The sequence below is a fragment of the Arachis stenosperma genome, chromosome 2, assembly GCF_014773155.1.
Source record: "Arachis stenosperma cultivar V10309 chromosome 2, arast.V10309.gnm1.PFL2, whole genome shotgun sequence".
Lineage (NCBI taxonomy): Eukaryota > Viridiplantae > Streptophyta > Magnoliopsida > Fabales > Fabaceae > Arachis > Arachis stenosperma.
The window spans coordinates 32,945,085-32,966,721 of NC_080378.1; the positions used below are offsets into that span (position 1 = coordinate 32,945,085).

General features: G+C 40.2%; 1 non-coding gene across 1 annotated transcript; it reads right to left on the minus strand.

Annotated features, from left to right (window-relative positions):
- Positions 1-1,188: 1,188 nt before the first annotated feature.
- LOC130964376 (small nucleolar RNA R71) lies at positions 1,189-1,297 on the minus strand. Its single transcript, XR_009080473.1, has one exon. It is a non-coding gene; the product is annotated as a small nucleolar RNA R71 (small nucleolar RNA).
- Positions 1,298-21,637: the final 20,340 nt, after the last annotated feature.

Genomic DNA, 21,637 nt, shown 5'->3' on the forward strand with positions numbered 1-21,637 from the left:
ATTTTTTTTTCAAGTTTTCAAAGTTTTTCAAAATCAAATCTTTTTCAAATCATATCTTTTCAATCAAATGTTTTCAAAATCAATTTCTTTCCTTTTTCAAAGATACTTGCTAATAATTAATGATTTGATTCAACATTTCAAGTATGTTGCCTTTTCTGTTGAGAAAGGTTTAATGTTTGAATCATATCTTTTCTTGATAGCCAAGTTATTAATTTTTAAAATCAAATCTTTTTAAAAATTGTTTTCAAATCATATTTTCTAAATCACATCTTTTTAAAACCAATCATATCTTTTTAATCACATCTTTTTCAAAATAGTTTTCAATCAAATCTTTTTGACTTCTAATTTCAAAATCTTTTTCAAAAATCACTTGATTTCTTTCCCACTCTTATTTTCGAAAATTAATTAGTGTTTCTCAAAATGTTTTCAATTTCTTTAACTTAATTTTCGAAAAAGCTCTTCCCCTCTTCCCACATCCTTTTATTTATGGAGTACCACTCCTTCTCAATGCACAATTCGAACTCTATCTGATTAAGTTCGAATTCTCTACCTCTTGCTTCTATTTTTCTGTTCTTCTGACACCTCAAGGAATCTCTATACTGTGACATAGAGGATTCCACATTTTCTTGTTCTCTTCTCTTTCATATGAGCAGGAGCAGAGACAAAGGCATTCTTGTTGAAGCTGACCCTGAACCTGAAAGGACCTTGAAGCGAAAGCTAAGAGAAGCTAAGGCACAACTCTCTACAGAGGACCTAACAGAAATCTTCAAAGAAGAAGAAGACATGGCAGCCGAAAACAACAACAATGCAAACAATGCAAGGAAGGTGCTGGGTGACTTTACTGCACCTACTCCCGACTTCTATGGGAGAAGCATCTCTATCCCTGCCATTGGAGCAAACAACTTTGAGCTTAAGCCTCAATTAGTTTCTCTAATGCAACAGAATTGCAAGTTCCATGGACTTCCATTGGAAGATCCCCATCAGTTCTTAGCTGAATTCTTGCAAATCTGTGACACTGTCAAGACTAATGGGGTAGACCCTGAGGTCTACAGACTTATGCTATTCCCTTTTGCTGTAAGAGACAGAGCTAGGACATGGTTGGACTCACAACCTAAAGAAAGCCTGGACTCATGGGAAAAGCTAGTCAATGCCTTCTTGGCAAAGTTCTTTCCACCTCAAAAATTGAGTAAGGTTAGAGTGGAAGTCCAAACCTTCAGACAAAAGGATGGAGAATCCCTCTATGAAGCTTGGGAAAGATACAAACAATTGATCAGAAAATGTCCATCTGACATGCTTTCTGAATGGAGCATCATAGGTATTTTCTATGATGGTCTCTCTGAACTATCCAAGATGTCTTTGGATAGCTCTGCTGGAGGATCTCTTCATTTGAAGAAGACGCCTACAGAAGCTCAAGAGCTAATTGAAATGGTTGCAAATAACCAATTCATGTACACTTCTGAAAAGGAATCCTGTGAACAATGGGACTAATCAGAAGAAAGGAGTTCTTGAGATTGATGCTCTGAATGCCATATTGGCTCAGAACAAGATATTGACTCAACAAGTCAATTTGATTTCTCAAAGTCTGTCTGGAATGCAAAATGCACCAAGCAGAACTAAGGATGCTTCATCTGAAGAAGAAGCCTATGATCCTGAGAACCCTTCAATGGAAGAGGTGAATTACCTAGGAGAACCCTATGGAAACACCTATAATTCTTCATGGAGTAATCACCCAAATCTCTCATGGAAGAATCAAGAGAGACCTCAACAAGGTTTCAACAACAATAATGGTGGAAGAAATAGGTTTAGCAATGGCAAGCCTTTTCCATCATCTTCTCAGCAACAGACAGAGAATTCTAAGCAGAACCCCTCTGACTTAGCAACCATGGTCTCTGATCTAATCAAAACCACTCAAAGTTTCATGAATGAAACAAGGTCCTCCATTAGAAACTTGGAGGCACAAGTGGGACAGTTGAGCAAGAAAATTACTGAACTCCCTCCTAGTACTCTTCCAAGCAATACAGAAGAAAATCCAAAAGGAGAGTGCAAGGCCATCAACATGGCCGAATTTGGAGAGGAAGGAGAGGAAGTGAACGCCACTGAGGACGACCTCAGTGGGCGTGCACTGACCTCCATTGAGTTCCCCAATGAGGAACCATGGGAATCTGAAGCTCAAAATGAGACCATAGAGATTCCATTGGACTTACTTCTGCCATTCATGAGCTCTGATGAGTATTCTTCCTCTGAAGAGGATGAGTATGTCACTGAAGAGCAAGTTGCTAAATACCTTGGAGCAATCATGAAGCTAAATGACAAGTTATTTGGAAATGAGACTTGGGAGAATGAACCTCCTTTGCTCACCAAAGAACTGGATGACTTGTCTAGGCAGAAATTACCTCAAAAGAGACAAGATCCTGGGAAGTTTTCAATACCTTGTACCATAGGCACCATGACCTTCAAGAAGGCTCTGTGTGACTTAGGGTCAAGTGTAAACCTCATGCCTCTCTCTGTAATGGAGAAGCTAGGGATCTTTGAGGTGCAAGCTGCAAGAATCTCATTAGAGATGGCAGACAACTCAAGAAAACAAGCTCATGGACTTGTAGAGGATGTTTTGGTGAAGATTGAAAACCATTACATCCCTGCTGATTTCATAGTCCTAGAGACTGGGAAGTGCATGGATGAATCCATCATCCTTGGCAGACCCTTCCTAGCCACAGCAAAGGCTGTGATTGATGTTGATAGAGGCGAACTGATCATTCAAGTGAATGAAGAATCCTTTGTGTTTAAGGCTCAAGGATATCCCTCTATCACCATGGAGAGGAAGAGTGAAGAGCTTCTCTCAAATCAGAGTCAAACAGAGCCCCCACAGTCAAACTCTAAGTTTGGTGTTGGGAGGCCACAACCAAACTCTAAGTTTGGTGTTGAACCCCCACATTCAAACTCTAAGTTTGGTGTTGGGAGGTTCCAACATTGCTCTGAGAAAATGTGAGGCTCCATGAGAGCCATCTGTCAAGCTACTGACATTAAAGAAGCGCTTGTTGGGAGGCAACCCAATGTTATATTTTATCTATTTCTTTTTGTTATTTTATTTTATTTTGTAGGTTGATGATCATAAGAAGACACAAAATCAATTGAAAAAGCAAAAACAGAATGAAAAATAGGAAGAAAAACAGCACACCCTGGAGGAAGAACCCACTGGCGTTTAAACGCCAGTGAGGCTAGCAGTTGGGCGTTTAACGCCCAGTCTGGCACCATTCTGGGCGTTTAACGCCAGAAAGGGGCACCAAACTGGCGTTAAACGCCAGAAAAGGGCAAGAACCTGGCGTTAAATGCCAGGAATGGGCACCAGCCCGGCGTTTAACGCCAGAAATGGCTCAAAACGTGATTTTGAATGCCATTTGGTGCAGGGATGACTTTTCCTTGACACCACAGGATCTGTGGACCCCACAGGATCCCCACCAACCCCACCACCCTCTTTCTTCTTCACCCATTCACCAATCACCTCCATACCTCTTCCCCAAAAACCTTCACCTATCAAATCCCATCTTTCTCTTCACCACTCACATCCATCCTTCATAAAACCCCACCTACCTTACCATTCAAATTCAAACCACTTTCCCTCCCAAACCCACCCATACATGACCGAACCATAAGCCCCTCCTCTCCTATATATACCCTTCTTCACCCCTTCATTTTCACACAACCTAAACACCACTTCTCCCCCTCTTTGGCCGAACACATAGCCATTCCCTTTTTCCTCATTTCTTCTTCTTCTACTCTCTTCCTTCTTCTTTTGCTCGAGGACGAGCAAACCTTTTAAGTTTGGTGTGGTAAAAGCGTTGCTTTTTCATTTTTTCCATAACCATTTATGGCATCCAAGGCCGGAGAAACCTCTAGAAAGAGGAAAGGGAAGGCAAAAGCTTCCACCTCCGAGTCATGGGAGATGGAAAGATTCATCTCAAGGGTGCATCAAGACCACTTCTATGAAGTTGTGGCCTTGAAGAAGGTGATCCCCGAGGTCCCTTTTTCACTAAAAAAGAGTGAATATCCGGAGATCCGACATGAGATCCGAAGAAGAGGTTGGGAAGTTCTTACCAACCCCATTCAACAAGTCGGAATCTTAATGGTTCAAGAGTTCTATGCCAATGCATGGATCACCAAGAACCATGATCAAAGTGTGAACCCGGATCCAAAGAATTAGCTTACTATGGTTCGGGGGAAATACTTGGATTTTAGTCCGGAAAGTGTAAGGTTGGCATTCAATTTGCCCATGATGCAAGGAGATGAACATCCTTACACTAGAAGGGTCAACTTTGATCAAAGGTTGGACCAAGTCCTCACTGACATTTGTGAAGAGGGCGCCCAATGGAAGAGAGATTCAAGAGGGAAGCCGGTTCAATTGAGAAGGCATGACCTCAAGCCCGTGGCTAGAGGATGGTTGGAGTTCATCCAACGCTCAATCATTCCCACTAGCAACCGGTCCGAAGTTACTCTAGACCGGGCCATCATGATTCATAGCATCATGATTGGAGAAGAAGTGGAAGTTCATGAGGTTATAGCCCAAGAACTTTTAGGTAAACCTTAGCAAGGTTAGCCTTTCCTCACCTCATTTGTCACCTTGTTATTCAGTTGGAGTTGACATAGAGGGAGACACCCTATTGATGAGGACAAGCCCATTACTAAGAAGAGGATGGAGCACAAGAGACCCTCATCATGAGATCCCTGAGATGCCTCAAGGGATGCACTTTCCTCCACAAAACTATTGGGAGCAACTGAACACCTCCCTAGGAGAATTGAGTTCCAACATGGGACAACTAAGGGTGGAGCATCAAGAACAATCCATCATCCTCCATGAAATTAGAGAAGATCAAAGGATCATGAGAGGAGCAACAAAGACAAGGAAGAGACATGAGGAGCTCAAGCACTCCATAGGATCTTCAAGAGGAAGAAAAGAGCCGCCATCACTAAGGTGGAACCCGTTCTTTAATCTCCTTGTTCTTTATTTTCTGTTCCAACATGGGACAACTAAGGGTGGAGCATCAAGAACAATCCATCATCCTCCATGAAATTAGAGAAGATCAAAGGATCATGAGAGAGGAGCAACAAAGACAAGGAAGAGACATTGAGGAGCTCAAGCACTCCATAGGATCTTCAAGAGGAAGAAAGAGCCGCCATCACTAAGGTGGACCCGTTCTTTAATCTCCTTGTTCTTTATTTTCTGTTTTTCGAAAATTAATGCTTATGTTTGTCCATGTTTGTGTCTTGTGATCATTAGTGTCTTAGTGTCTATGCCTTAAGGTTACGAATGTCCTATGAATCTATCACCTTTCTTAAATAAAAAATGTTCTTAATTGAAAAAGAAAAAGAATTGCATGAATTTTGAATTTTATAACAGTTTAATTATTTTTGATGTGGTGGCATTACTTTTGTCTTCTGAATGTATGCTTAAACAGTGCATATGTCTTTTGAATTTGTGGTTCATGAATGTTGGCTCTTGAAAGAATGATGAAAAAGGAGACATGTTACTGAGGATCTGAAAAATCATTAAAAATGATTCTTGAAGCAAGAAAAAGCAGTGAATACAAAAAAAAAAGAAGAGGCGAAAAAAAAAACCGAGAGTGTGCTGGGTGACTTTACTGCAGGAGAAGAACACATGGCAGCCGTAAACAACAACAATGCAAACAATGCAAGGAAGGTGCTGGGTGACTTTACTGCACCTACTCCCAACTTCTATGGGAGAAGCATCTCTATCCCTGCCATTGGAGCAAACAACTTTGAGCTTAAGCCTCAATTAGTTTCTCTAATGCAACAGAATTGCAAATTCCATGGACTTCCAATGGAAGATCCTCATCAGTTTTTAGCTGAGTTCTTGCAAATCTGTGACACAGTCAAGACTAATGGGGTTGACCCTGAGGTCTACAGACTGATGCTATTCCCTTTTGCTGTAAGAGACAGAGCTAGAATATGGTTGGACTCACAACCTAAAGATAGCCTGGACTCTTGGGAAAAGCTAGTCAATGCCTTCTTGGCAAAGTTCTTTCCACCTCAAAAATGGAGTAAGCTTAGAGTGGAAGTCCAAACCTTCAGACAGAAGGATGGAAAATCCATCTATGAAGCTTGGGAAAGATACAAACAATTAATCAGAAAATGTCCCTCAGACATGCTTTCTGAATGGAGCATCATAGGTATCTTCTATGATGGTCTCTCTGAACTATCCAAGATGTCTTTGGATAGCTCTGCTGGAGGATCTCTTCATCTGAAGAAGACGCCTGCAGAGGCTCAAGAGCTAATTGAAATGGTTGCAAATAACCAATTCATGTACACTTCTGAAAGGAATCCTGTGAACAATGGGACTAGTCAGAAGAAATGAGTTCTTGAGATTGACACTCTGAATGCCATATTGGCTCAGAACAAGATATTGACTCAACAAGTCAATTTGATTTCTCAAAGTCTGTCTGGAATGCAAAATGCACCTGGCAGTACTAAGGAAGCTTCATCTGAGGAAGAAGCTTATGATCCTGAAAACCCTTCAATGGAAGAGGTGAATTACCTAGGAGAACCCTATGGAAACACCTATAATTCTTCATGGAGAAATCACCCAAATTTCTCGTGGAAGAATCAAGAGAGACCTCAACAAGGTTTCAATAATAATAATGGTGGAAGAAACAGGTTTAGCAATGGCAAGCCTTTTCCATCATCTTCTCAGCAACAGAAAGAGAGTTCTAAGTAGAATACCTCTGATGGCGGCATTCAAGAGAATCCGGAAGGTCTAACCTTGTCTGTGGTATTCTGAGTAGGATTCAATGATTGAATGACTGTGACGTGCTTCAAACTCCTAGCAGGCGGGGCGTTAGTGACAGACGCAAAAGTATCAATGGATATTATTCCGGCCTGACCGAGAACCGACAGCTGAATTCCGCTATGCCGTGACAGGGCATATGCCAATCGCTTTCACTGAGAAGATGGGAGGTAGCCACTGACAATGGTGAAACCCTACACGAGCTTGCCATGGAAAGGAGTAAGAAGGATTGGATGAAGACAGTAGGAAAGCAGAGAGAGACGGAAGGGAAGGCATCTTCATACGCTTATCTGAAGCTCTAACCAATGATATACATAAGTATCTCTATCTTTATCTTTATGCTTTATTCGTTTATCACTATACCCATTTGAGTTTGCCTGACTGAGATTTACAAGGTGACCATAGCTTGCTTCATACTAACAATCTCCGTGGGATCGACCCTTACTCACGTAAGGTATTACTTGGACGACCCAGTGCACTTGCTGGTTAGTTGTGTGAAGTTGTAGTGATCACAATTTCGCGCACCAACTACTCAATCTAAGGTAGAACGGAGGTGGTTGTCAGGCACACGTTCATAGTTGAGAATGATGATGATTGTCACGGATCATCACATTCATCCGGATTAAGAACAAGTATTATCTTAGAATGGAAGCAAGCATGATTGAATGAGAAACAGTAGTAATTGCATTAATCCATCAAGACACAGCAGAGCTCCTCACCCCCAACCGTGGGGTTTAGAGACTCATGATGTGGAAGGTACACAAAGAAAACGTGTAAAGTGTCATGAGGTACCGGTACAATGTCAAAAGATCCTATTAATAGTAAACTAGAAACCTAAGGTTTACAGAAATGAGTAAATGACAGAAAAATCCACTTCCGGGCCCACTTGGTGTGTGCTTGGGCTGAGCATTGAAGCTTTCATGTGTAGAGACCCTTTCTGGAGTTAAACGCCAGCTTTCATGCCAGTTTGGGCGTTTAACTCCAAGTTTTATGGCAGTTCCAGCGTTAAACGCTGGAATTTCTGAGGTCGAATTGCTACGCCGGTTTGGGCCATCAAATCTTGGGCAAAGCATGGACTATCATATATTGCTGGAAAGCCCAGGATGTCTACTTTCCAATGCCGTTGAGAGAGCGCCAATTGGGCTTCTGTAGCTCCAGAAAATCCACTTCGAGTGCAGGGAGGTCAGAATCCAACAGCATCTGCAGTCCTTTTTGGTCTCTGGATCAGATTTTTGCTCAGGACCCTCAATTTCAGCCAGAAAATACCTGAAATCACAGAAAAACACACAAACTCATAGTAAAGTCCAGAAAAGTGAATTTTAGCTAAAAACTAATAAAAATATACTAAAAACTAACTAAATCATACTAAAAACACACTAAAAACAATGCCAAAAAGTGTATAAATTATCCGCTCATCACAACACCAAACTTAAATTGTTGCTTGTCCCCAAGCAACTGAAAATCAAAATAGGATAAAAAGAAGAGAATATACTATAGACTCCAAAACATCAAGGAAACATAGCTCAATTAGATGAGCGGGACTAGTAGCTTTTTGCCTCCGAACAGTTTTGGCATCTCACTCTATCCCTTGAAGTTCAGAATGATTGGCATCTATAAGAACTCAGAACTTCAGATAGTGTTATTGATTCTCTTAGTTGAGCATAATGATTCTTGAACATAGCTAGTGTATGTGTCTTGGCTGTGGCCCAAAGCACTCTGTCTTCCAGTATTACCACCGGATACATACATGCCACAGACACATAATTGGGTGAACCTTTTCAGATTGTGACTCAGCTTTGCTAAAGTCCCCAATTAGAGGTGTCCAGGGTTCTTAAGCACACTCTTGTTGCCTTGGATCACAACTTTATTTCTTTCTTTTTCTTCTCCTTCTTTTTTTTTTCGAAATTTTTCTCTCTCTTTTTTTTTTGTATCCACTGCTTTTTCTTGCTTCAAGAATCAGTCTAATGATTTCTAGATCCTCAATAACAGTTCTCTTTTTCCTTATTCTTTCAAGATCCAACAAATTTTAACATTCTCAAAACAACAAATTCAAGAGACATATGCACTGTTCAAGCATTCATTCAGAAAGCAAAAAGTATTGTCACCACATCAAACTAATTCAACTAGTTTCAATGATAAATTTCGAAATCCTGTACTTCTTATTCTTTTGTGATTAAAGCATTTTTCATTTAAGAGAGGTGATGGATTCATAGGACATTCATATCTTTTAGGCACAAAATTTCAATTTTATTAATTATGAATTACGATCAAGACTCAAAGATAAATATAAGATGAGACTAAAAAATAAAAATAGAGAACAAAATAAAAGAAAAAAAAAACGCAAAAACATAGGCTCCTAATGATAGAGGTTTTCACAGAGTTAGGACTCAACAACCTTGATTTTGAGAAGTGGATGCTCCCTCAACTTGAGAGGAGAGCTTTTGGCGTTTCAACTCTTGGAGTTCACGCCCCTGTTTCTCTTGTTCTTTCAGCAATTTGCAGAGCATGCAGTTCTGATTCTGCTGTTCTTCCTTCAGTTGCTCCATGGTCTCTTGTAACTTGGAGATAGATGCTTCTAGGCTGGTCCAGTAGTCAATTCTTGGGAATTCAGGGAAGAATTCCTGCGCCCTTGTGTAGATCTCACAAGCAATCACATGATGAACCTCCACTTCTCTTCCAAGCATAATGCAATGAATCATCACTGCTCTCTTGATGGTGACCTCAGAACGGTTGCTAGTGGGTAATATGGAACGCCCAATAAAGTCTAGCCAACCTCTTGCAATTGGCTTGAGGTCTCCCCTCTTGAGTTGGTTTGGGACACCCTTGAATTGGTTATCCACTTAGTCCCGGGAGGCATATGTCCTCTAGAACTTGATCCAACCCTTTATCTGCTCTCACCATCCTCCTATTGAAGGAATCAGATCATCTTGCAGTTGAGGTAGTTTGAAGATTTCTCTTATTTTGTCCAGATGGAAGTACATAACTTTCCCTCTGACCATTGTTCTGTAGGTATGGTAAGCAGTCCAGTCATTCTCTGCTTATCTGTTAGCCACAGATTTGAGTAGAATTCCTGAACCATGTTCCTTCCAACTTTATTTCAGGATTGGTTAGAACTTCCCATCCTCTGTTTCGAATTTGCTCTTGGATCCCCGGATATCATCTTCTTTCAGATCAAATTTACTTCCGGGATCACTGACCTCAGACCCATTATTTTGTGATAAGGTCTTCATGTTCTTTGGTTAAGACTTCTCTTGATTCCAAAGATTCTTTGGATTAGTCTCTTTCTTTCCTCTTAAATTGGTTTGTTTTTCCCTTAGGAGCCATGATCTTGATGAATCTTGGCTTAGTGATCACGAAAGCACACCAAACTTAGAGTTTTGCTTGTCCTCAGCAAAAGAAAAGAAAGAAGAGAGGGAGAGGAAGAGGGAACTTGATGAATCTTGGCTTAGTGATCACGGAAAAGCACACCAAACTTAGAGTTTTGCTTGTCCTCAAGCAAAAGAAAAGAAAGAAGAGAGGGAGAGGAAGAGGGAAATTCGAATGGTGTGGTGAGAAGGGGGAGCCAAACGTGAATTTATAAGGTGGGGAGGGGAGTTTTTTCGAAAAAAAGAAGAGATTTGAAAAGAGATTTGAGAAGATATGGAAAGAAATTGAGAAAAGGGTGAATTTTTTTGAATAAAATTTGGGAATGATTTGAGAGATTTGAAGAGTGATTTTAGATTTTTGAAAATTTGAAAGTGAATGATGAGAGATTGAAATGTATTTTTGTAGAAAAAAATGGGTAAGAAAAGAAAAGTTTGAAAAAATCTGATTTGAAAACAAAATTGTGGTCCCCCCACCTTTCTGGCGTTAAACGCCTAGAATGGCACTCATTCTGGCGTTTAACGCCCACTTGATGCCCCTTTTGGGCGTTTAACGCCCAGCCAAAATGGCACCTTTCCTGGCGTTAAACGCCCAGAATGATACCCATTCTGGCGTTTAACGCCCAAAATGCCCCTTACTGGCATTTTTTCGCCAGTAAGCTCATTTTCTCTGCTTTTTGAGCTGAATCCTTCTGTAACTCTTCTGAATTCCTTTATTTTTGATACTAGCCTCTGTAAGAACAATTCATATAACCTCCTAATGACTGGATTGCCTCCCGGCAAGCACTTCTTTACTGTCTTTAGCTGGACCTACACTGAGAATCACTCAAGTCTCAGTTTTGAGCATTCCTGCTCAAAATTTCCTTCAAGATAGTGCTTGATTCTCTGTCCATTAACAATGAACTTTTTGTCAGAATCAGTATCCTGAAGCTCAACATATCCATATGGTGACACTCCTGTAATCACATACGGACCCTGGTGGACGAAATTGTATCTCTTTATGGAATATGATAATAGAGCCTGGTCCAAAATCAACTTCACAACTCCGTTCAACTAACCAACAAGTGCACTGGGTCGTCCAAGTAATACCTTACGTGAGTAAGGGTCGATCCCACGGAGATTATTGGTTTGAAGCAATCAATGTTATTTTATTAATCTTAGTCAGGAGGCTAATAAAGTTATTGGATTATTGTAAGAAGCCAAAGTATTTAAAATTGTAAGTTAAAATAATAGGGAATAATAGGTACTTGTTGTGTAGTAGTGAGAAATATGTTGGAGTTTTGGAGATGCTTTGTCCTCTGAATTTCAACTCTTCCTTGAAATCCTTTCTCCACACGCAAAACCCATTCTATAGCAAGCTCTATGTAGGTGTCACCGTTGTCAATGGCTACCTCCCATCCTCTCAGTGAAACGTTCCTATGCTCTGTCACAGCACGGCTAATCATCTGTCGGTTCTCAATCAGGTTGGAATAGAATCCATTGATTCTTTTGCGTCTGTCACTACGCCCAGCCCTCAGGAGTTTGAAGCACGTCACAGTCATTCAATCCCGGAATCTACTCGGAATACCACAGACAAGGTTTAGACTTTCCGGATTCTCATAAATGCCGCCATCCATCTGGCTTATACCACGAAGATTCTGATTAGGAATCTAAGAGATACTCATTCAGTCTGATGTAGAATGGAGGGGGTTGTCAGGCACACGTTCATGGATTGAGGAAGGTGATGAGTGTCACGGATCATCACCTTCTTCACAATTAAGCGCGAATGAACATCTTAGATACGAGTAAGCGTGTGTTTGAATGGAAAATAAAGGAATGGTATTAATTCATCGAGACGCTGAGCTCCTCACCCCAACAATGGAGTTTAGAGACTCATGCCGTCAAAAGTATGTAATTCAGATCTGAAAATGTCATGAGGTCCAAGAAATGTCTGTAAAAGTTGTTTAAATAGTAAACTAGTAACCTAGGTTTACAGAAAATGAATAAACTAAGATAATTGGGGCAGAAATCCACTTCTGGGGCCCACTGGTGTGTGCTGGGGCTGAGATTAAAGCTATCCACGAGTAGAGGCCTTTATTGGCGTTAACTCCAGGTTATGACGGTTTTGGGCGTTCAACTCCGGATCATACGTTTTCCTGGCGTTTAACTCCAGACAGCAGCATGAACTTGGCGTCAACGCCAAGTTACGTCGTCTATCCTTGCGCAAAGTATGGACTATTATATATTGCTGGAAAGCCCTGGATGTCTACTTTCCAACGCCATTGAGAGCGCGCCAATGGACTCCTGTAGCTCCAGAAAATCCATTTCGAGTGCAGGGAGGTCAGGATCCAACAGCATCAGCAGTCTTTTTCAGCCTAAGTCAGATTTTGCTCAGCTCCCTCAATTTCAGCCAGAAAATCCCTGAAATTACAGAAAAATACACATACTCATAGTAAAGTCCAGAATATGATTTTTGCTTAAAAAACTAATAAAATTCTATTAAAAACTAATTAAAACATACTAAATCTACATGAAATTACCCCCAAAAGCGTAAAATATCCGCTCATCACAACACCAAACTTAAACTGTTGCTTGTCCTCAAGCAACTAGATAAATAAAATAGGCTTTAGAAGAAATTAAGAAGTATAATTTTAGAGTTTAAATGAAGCTCATATTCTTATTAGATGAGCGGGGCTTGTAGCTTTTGTTTCTGAACAGTTTTGGCATCCCCTTGTATCTTTAATTTTCAGGATAATTGGCATCCTTAGGAACTCAGAATTCAGATAGTATTATTGACTCTCCTAGTGTAGTATGTGATTCTTGAACACAGTTATTTTATGAGTCTTGGCTGTGGCCCTAAGCACTTGTTTTCCAGTATTACCACCAGATACATAAATGCCACAGACACATAACTGGGTGAACCTTTTCAGATTGTGACTTAGCTTGCTAAAGTCCCAGTTAGTGGTGTCAGAGCTCTTAAGCACACTCTTTTGCTTTGGATCACGACTTTAACCACTCAGTCTCAAGCTTGTGACTTGGACCTGCATGCCACAAGCATATGGTTAGGGACAGCTTGGTTTAGCCGCTTAGGCCTGGATTTTATTTCCTTGGGCCCTCCTATCCATTGATGCTCAAAGCCTTGGGTCCCTTTTTTACTCTTGGCTAGTGCTCATGGCTTGTTTTTTTTTTTTTTTTTTGAACTGCTTTTTCTTGCTCCAAGAATCAATTTCATGATTTTTCAGATCATCAATAGTATTTTTCGTGTTTCTCATCCTTTCAGGAGCCAATATTCATCAAATTCAAAGTACAATTTATGCACTGTTCAAGCATTCATTCAGAGAACAAAAAAGTATTGCCACCACATTATTAATTATAGTCTTTATACTAAGAACTCATAAATATAGATTACTTCTTTATTCTAAAAAATTCTACTACTTTATTCATGCCTGATGATGATGAGAAAAATAAATTATAGCTTAATTGGAAATAAAGTCAAAAAAGATATGCTAATTACTACTACTCCTATATAATTCTAAGGTAAAATCCTATAATAATACTATCACAGAGTTAAAGCTGGAATTAGAACTTAACACCTGTATTTTGGGAAGGGAGTTCCTCTAGTCTGTGGGGTGCCTTCAAGAATTAATTTCTGACGCTTCAGCTCCCTTAAGTTCACATCCTTGCTCTTCCTGTTCTCTTAGGTGCCATGATCTTAATGAGTTTTAGCTCAGTGATCATGGCAAATCACACCAAACTTAGAGGTTTGCTTGTCCTCAAGCAAAAGAATTGGAAGGAGGGGAGTAGAAGGAAAGGCATTTTCAAATAAAGATAAGATGAGTTGAAAAAGATATGAGAAGAAATTAAAAATGTTTGAAAAAGAATTGGATTGGAAAAAGATTTGTGTTTATGAATTAAGATACATTTGATATTTTTGAAAAAGGGATTTTAGAAATTAGGATTTTTAGAACACTAATTTGAGTTGAGGGATGATAATTTAAAATATGTTTATGCAAGAAATCATGAATTGGAACATAAAGAAAATTAGAAAATTTTGTAAAGAGAAACGAAATTTACTCCTCCCCACCATCCTGGCGTTAAACGCCCAATGCGCATGGTTTGGGCGTTTAACGCCACATGTTGCTTCTCCTGGGCGTTCAACGCCCATTTGGTGCTTCTTTCTGGCGTTGAATGCCAGAAAGTCCTTCGTCACTGGGCGTTTTTCTGAACGCCCAGGATGCTAGCAGACTGGCGTTAAACGCCCAGAAGGTGCATCTTTCTGGCGTTTAACTCCCAGAAGATGCTCCTTCTGCGTTTAACACCCAGAGGCTACCCTTACTGGCGTTAAACGCCCAGTGGGTGCTTCTTTTGGGCGTTCAACGCCCAAAGTATTTCTTAGGCTTTTCATGCCAGTGAGCTTCCAAATTTCCCTGTAACTCTGTGACTTCAATCAATTGCTATTTCACTTTGAAGACACTTGGACTTAAACCTGTAAAAAAAAGAAATTTATTTAATTAGTAAGAGACTTGTAAATGGCTGGGTTGCCTCCCAGCAAGCGCTTCTTAATATCATTAGCTGGACTATCACTGATCTTTAATTAAGTCTCAGTCTTGAGCATTCTGCTCGAAATTACCTTCAAGATAGTGTTTTAACTCTTTGTCCATTAACAATGAACTTTTGTTAGAGTCACTATCCTGAGTTCTATGTATCCATATGGTGATACAATTGTAATTACATATGGACCTCTCCACGGGATTTTAATTTCCTAGGGAATAATTTGAGCCTTGAATTAATAACAGAACTTTCTGCCCTGGCTCAAAGACTCTGGATGACAATTTCTTATCATGCCATCTTTTTGCTTTCTCTTTGTAAATTTTTGCATTTCGAAAGCATTGAGTCTAAATTCCTCTAGCTCATTTAACTGGAGTAATCGTCTTTCTCCAGCTAACTTGGCATCAAGGTTCAGGAATCTGGTTGCCAGTAGGCTTGTGTTCCAGTTCCACTGGCAAGTGACACGCCTTTCTATACACAAGCTGGTATGGAGAGGTCCCTATAGGGGTCTTAATGCTGTTCTGTATGCCCACAGAGCATCATCCAAGCTTCTTGCCCAATCCTTTCTACGGTTAATTACAGTCCGTTCCAGGATTTTTTGAGTTCTCTATTTGAGACTTCAGCTTGCCCATTAGTTTGTGGATGATATGGAGTAGCCACCCTGTGGTTAACTCCATAAACGTACAAGAGCAGAGTAAAGCTGTTTATTACAGAAATGAGTGCCCCCATCACTGATTAACACTCTAGGGATACCAAATCTGCTGAAGATATGTTTCTGGAGGAATTTCAACACTGTTTTAGTGTCATTAGTGGGTGTTGCAAATAGCCTCTACCCATTTGGATACATAATCCACTGCCACCAGAATATAAGGTTTGAGTATGATGGTGGGAAAGGTCCATGAAGTCAATGCCCCATACATCAAACAATCAATCTCCAAGATTCCTTGCTGAGGCATGGCATAACTGTGAGGTAGGTTGCCTGATCTTTGGCAATTGTCACAATTAAGCACAAATGCTCGGGAATCTTTATAGAGAGTAGGCCAGTAGAAGCCACTTTGGAGGACTCTTGTGGCTGTTCGCTCACTTCGAAAATGTCCTCCATACTGTGATCCATGGCAATGCCAAAGGATCTTCTGTGCTTCCTCTTTAGGCACACATCTACGGATTACTCCGTCTGCACATCTCTTGAAGAGATATGGTTCATCCCAAAGATAGTACTTTGCATCTGTGATTAATTTCTTTGATTGCACCCTACTGTACTCTTTGGGTATGAATCTCACTGCCTTGTAGTTTGCAATGTCTGCAAACCATGGTACTTCCTGGATGGCAAAGAGTTGCTCATCCGGAAAAGTTTCAGAGATCTCAGTGAGAGGGAGGGACGCCCCTTCCACTGGTTCTATTCGGGACAGGTGATTTGCTACTTGATTCTCTGTCCCTTTTCTGTCTCTTATTTCTATATCAAACTCTTGCAGAAGCAACACCCATCTGATGAGTCTGGGTTTTGAATCCTGCTTTGTGAGTAAGTATTTAAGAGCAGCATGATCAGTGTACAATCACTTTTGATCCTACTAAATAGGATCTGAATTTGTCAATGGCGTAAACCACTGCAAGTAGCTCTTTTTCTGTGTGTTGTGTAATTCTTCTGTGCATCATTTAGAACACGGCTAGCATAGTAAATGACGTGCAGAAGCTTGTCATGCTTTGTCCTAATACTACACCAATGGCATGGGTCACTGGCATCACATTAATTCAAATGGTAATGTCCAGTCTGGTGCAGAGATGATTGGTGCTGAGACCAATTTAGCTTTCAGGGTCTCAAATGCCTGCAAACACTCTTTATCAAGATAAATGGCGTGTCAGCAGCTAGCAGGTTGCTCAGAGGTTTGGCGATTTTTGAAAAATCCTTTATGAACCTCCTATAGAATCCTGCATGCCCCAGAAAGCTTCTGATTGCCTTAACATTAGCAGGTGGTGGCAATTTTTCAATTACTTCTACCTTAGCTTGATCCACCTCTATTCCCTTGTTCGAAATTTTGTGCCCAAGGACAATTCCTTCAGTCACCATAAAGTGACATTTTTCCCAGTTTAAAACCAGGTTAGTCTCTTGGCATCTTTTCAGAACAAGTGCTAAATGTTAAGGCAGGAGCTGAATGAGTCTCCAAATACTGAAAAGTCATCCATGAAGACTTCCAGGAATTTTTCCACCATATCAGAGAAAATTGAGAGCATGCACCTCTGAAAAGTTGCAGGTGCATTGCACAGGCCAAATGGCATCCTCTGTATGCAAATACTCCGGATGGGCATGTGAATGCCGTTTTCTCCTGATCCTGGGGATCACTGCCTGTAACTGTTCTTGTAGGAACCAGTTCATTTTTTTCATTATGAATCACTGTCATGCACCTTTCTTAGGGACAACTTGGACAGGGCTCACCCAGGGGCTGTCAGAAATAGGATAAATAATCCCTGCCTCTAGTAATTTAGTGACCTCTTTCTGCACTACTTCCTTCATTGCTGGGTTCAGCCGCCTTTGTGGTTGAACCACTGGTTTGGCGTCATCCTCCAGCAAGATCTTGTGCATGCATCTGGCTGGGCTAATGCCCTTAAGATCACTGATGGACCACCCAAGAGCTGTCTTGTGTGTCCTTAGCACTTGAATTAGTGCGTCCTCTTCCTGTGGCTCTAAGGTAGAGCTTATAATTACAGGAAAGGTATCACCTTCTCCCAAAAATGCATATTTCAGGGATGGTGGTAATGGTTTGAGCTCGGGTTTAGGAGGTTTCTCCTCTTCCTGAGGGATTTTCAGAGGTGCTATATCTTCTCTGATTCCTCCAATCAGGCTGAACATCTTTAAAGATGTCCTCTAGCTCTGATTCGAGACTCTCAGCCATATTGACCTCTCTTACCAGAGAGTCAATAATATCAACACTCATGCAGTCATTGGGGTGTCTGGATGTTGCATTGCTTTGACAACATTCAACTTGAACTCTTCCTCATTGACTCTCAAGGTTACTTCCCCTTTTTGGACATCAATGAGGGTTCGGCCAGTTGCTAGGAAAGGCCTTCCTAGAATGAGAGTTGCACTCTTGTGCTCCTCCATTTCCAGCACCACAAAGTCAGTAGGAAGGCGAATGGCCCAACCTTGACAATCATGTCTTCAATCACGCCTGATGGGTATTTAATGGACCCATCAGCAAGTTGAAGACATATCCTGGTTGGTTTAATTTCTTCAGTTAAACCAAGCTTTCTGATAGTAGATGCAGGTATTAAGTTGATACTTGCCCCAAGATCACATAAAGCTTGCTTGGTACAATTACCTTCCAATGTGCATGGTATCAAAGCTCCCAGGATCTTTAAGCTTCTCAGGTAAGCTTTTCAGAATGACTGCACTGCATTCTTCAGTGAGGTAAACTTTTCAGTTTCCCTCCAATCCTTCTATGACTTAAGATCTCTTTCATGAACTTAGCATAAGAGGGTATTTGCTCAAGTGCTTCTGCAAACGGAATCTTTATTTCAAGAGTCCTGAGATAGTCTGCAAAGCGGGCAAATTGCTTATCCTATTCCGCTTGGCGGAGTTTTTGAGGATAAGGCATTTTGGCTTTGTATTCCTCAACCTTAGTTGCTGCAGGTTTATTACCTACAGAAGTGGGATGGGAAGCCTTTTTAGACAGGTCAGCACTTGTATGTGACTGATTCCCCACTGGCATTTGAATGCCAGTGGTGGGAGCTGGAGTGGCGTTAGACGCCACTTCCTTGTTTGTTACTGGCGTTTGAACGCCAGAACCATGCTCCCTTTGGGCGTTCAACGCCGGATTCATGCTTGTTTCTGGCGTTGAACGCCAGGAATGAGCATGGTCTGGGCATTCAGCGCCAGCTCTGTTCCTCTCTGGGCTCTGATTGTCCTCAGAGGGATTTTGAGTATCCTCTTGTTCATTTCTTGGTTTCCTGCTGCTTTGAAGTGAGGTATTTAATGTTTTCCCACTTCTTAATTGAACTGCTTGGCATTCTTCTGTTATTTGTTTTGACAGTTGCTTTTCTGTTTGCTTTAATTGTACTTCCATGTTCCTGTTAGCCATTCTTGTTTCCTGTAATATTTCCTTGAATTCGGCTAGCTGCTGAGTTAGAAAATCTAATTGCTGATTGAATTCATTAGCCTGATCCACTGGACTGAGTTCTGCAGTTACTGTTTTAGCTTCTTCTTTCATAGAGGATTCACTGCTTAGGTACAGATGCTGATTTCTGGCAACTGTATCAATAAGCTCTTGAGCTCTTCAATTGTTTTTCTCATATGTATAGATCCACCAGCTGAGTGGTCTAGAGAAATCTGAGCTTTTTCTGTAAGCCCATAGTAGAAGATGTCTAATTGCACCCATTCTGAAAACATTTCAGAGGGGTATTTTCTTAGCATCTCTCTGTATCTCTCCCAAGCATCATAAAGGGATTCATTATCTCCTTGTTTGAAGCCTTGGATGTTTAGCCTTAGCTGTGTCATCCGTTTGGGAGGGAAATAGTGATTCAGGAATTTTTCTGACAGCTGTTTCCATGTTTTATGCTGTTCTTAGGCTGGTTATTTAACCACCTCTTAGCTTGATCTTTTACAGCAAATGGAAACAGTAATAGTCTGTAGACATCCTGATCTACTTCCTTATCATGTACTGTATCAGCAATTTGCAAAAATTATGCCAGAAACTCTGTAGGTTCTTCATGTGGAAGACCAGAATACTGGCAGTTTTGCTGCACCATGATAATGAGCTGAGGATTCAGCTCAAAGCTACTAACTCCAATGGAGGGTATACAGATACTACTCCCATATGAAGCAGTAGTGGGGTTAGCATATGACCCCAAAGTCCTCTTGGACTGTTCATTCCCACTTGCTTCCATACTAGATCACAAGGGATAATTTATATGTTGATATTATTTATTTTATAAAAATTAATTTTTATAAAATAAAATAAAAACGAAATAAATAAAAGAAAGTGAAATTTTTTTTTTTGAAATTGAAAATTGAATTTTTATAAAAGATTTTCGAAAAAAATAGTTCAAAATTAGTTAGAAAAATAAAAATTTTTTGAATTTTGAATTTTATGATGAAAGAGAAAAACACACAAAAGACACAAGACTTAAAATTTTTAGATCTAATGCTCCTTATTTTCAAAAATTTTTGGAGGGAAAACACCAAGGAACACCAAACTTAAAAATTTTAAGATCAAGACACAAGAAAAACTCAAGAACACCTTGAAGATTCACAAGAACACCAAGAACAAAAGGAAGAACACCAAACTTAAAATTTTTAGAAAACAAAGACAAATTTTCGAAAATTAAAGAAAACTTAACAAGAAAACACCAAACTTAGAGTTTGGTACAAGATTCAATCCAAGAAAAATTATTTTTGAAAAAGGTTTCAAAGGGTATAACCAATTATCAAGAACAACTTGAAAATCAAGGAAGAACCAAGAACACTAACACGAGAATTTTAGAGAAAATATAGAATATGCAATTAACACCAAACTTAGAATAAAGCACCAAACTCACGAAAAATTAACAATTAATTAAGAAAAATAATATTTTTGAAAAGAAATTTTGAAAAGAAACTATCCTATCAAAATTTAATGACTCTATAACAACAAAAATAAATTATTCCTAATCTAAGAAATAAAATAAGCCTTCAATTGTCCAAACTCAATAATCCCCGGCAACGGCGCCAAAAACTTGGTGGACGAAATTGAATCTCTTTATGGAATATGATAATAGAGCCTGGTCCAAAATCAACTTCACAACTCCGTTCAACTAACCAGCAAGTGCACTGGGTCGTCCAAGTAATACCTTACGTGAGTAAGGGTCGATCCCACGGAGATTATTGGTTTGAAGCAATCAATGTTATTTTATTAATCTTAGTCAGGAGGCTAATAAAGTTATTTGGATTTATTTGTAAGAAGCCAAAGTATTTAAAATTGTAAGTTAAAATAATAGGGAATAATAGCGTTACTTGTTGTGTAGTAGTGAGAAATATGTTGGAGTTTTGGAGATGCTTTGTCCTCTGAATTTCAACTCTTCCTTGAAATCCTTTCTCCACACGCAAAACCCATTCTATAGCAAGCTCTATGTAGGGTGTCACGTTGTCAATGGCTACCTCCCATCCTCTCAGTGAAAACGTTCCTATGCTCTGTCACAGCACGGCTAATCATCTGTCGGTTCTCAATCAGGTTGGAATAGAATCCATTGATTCTTTTGCGTCTGTCACTAACGCCCAGCCCTCAGGAGTTTGAAGCACATCACAGTCATTCAATCCCGGAATCCTATTCGGAATACCACAGACAAGGTTTAGACTTTCCGGATTCTCATGAATGCCGCCATCCATCTGGCTTATACCACGAAGATTCTGATTAGGAATCTAAGAGATACTCATTCAGTCTGATGTAGAACGGAGGTGGTTGTCAGGCACACGTTCATGGATTGAGGAAGGTGATGAGTGTCACGGATCATCACCTTCTTCACAATTAAGCGCGAATGAACATCTTAGATACGAGTAAGCGTGTTTGAATGGAAAATAAAGGAATGGTATTAATTCATCGAGACGCTGCAGAGCTCCTCACCCCCAACAATGGAGTTTAGAGACTCATGCCGTCAAAAGTATGTAATTCAGATCTGAAAATGTCATGAGGTCCAAGAAATGTCTGTAAAAGTTGTTTAAATAGTAAACTAGTAACCTAGGTTTACAAAAAATGAATAAACTAAGATAATTGGTGCAGAAATCCACTTCTGGGGCCTACTTGGTGTGTGCTGGGGCTGAGATTAAAGCTATCCACGAGTAGAGGCCTTTATTGGCGTTAAACTCCAGGTTATGACGTGTTTTGGGCGTTCAACTCCGGATCATGACGTTTTCCTGGCGTTTAACTCCAGACAGCAGCATGAACTTGGCGTTCAACGCCAAGTTACGTCGTCTATCCTTGCGCAA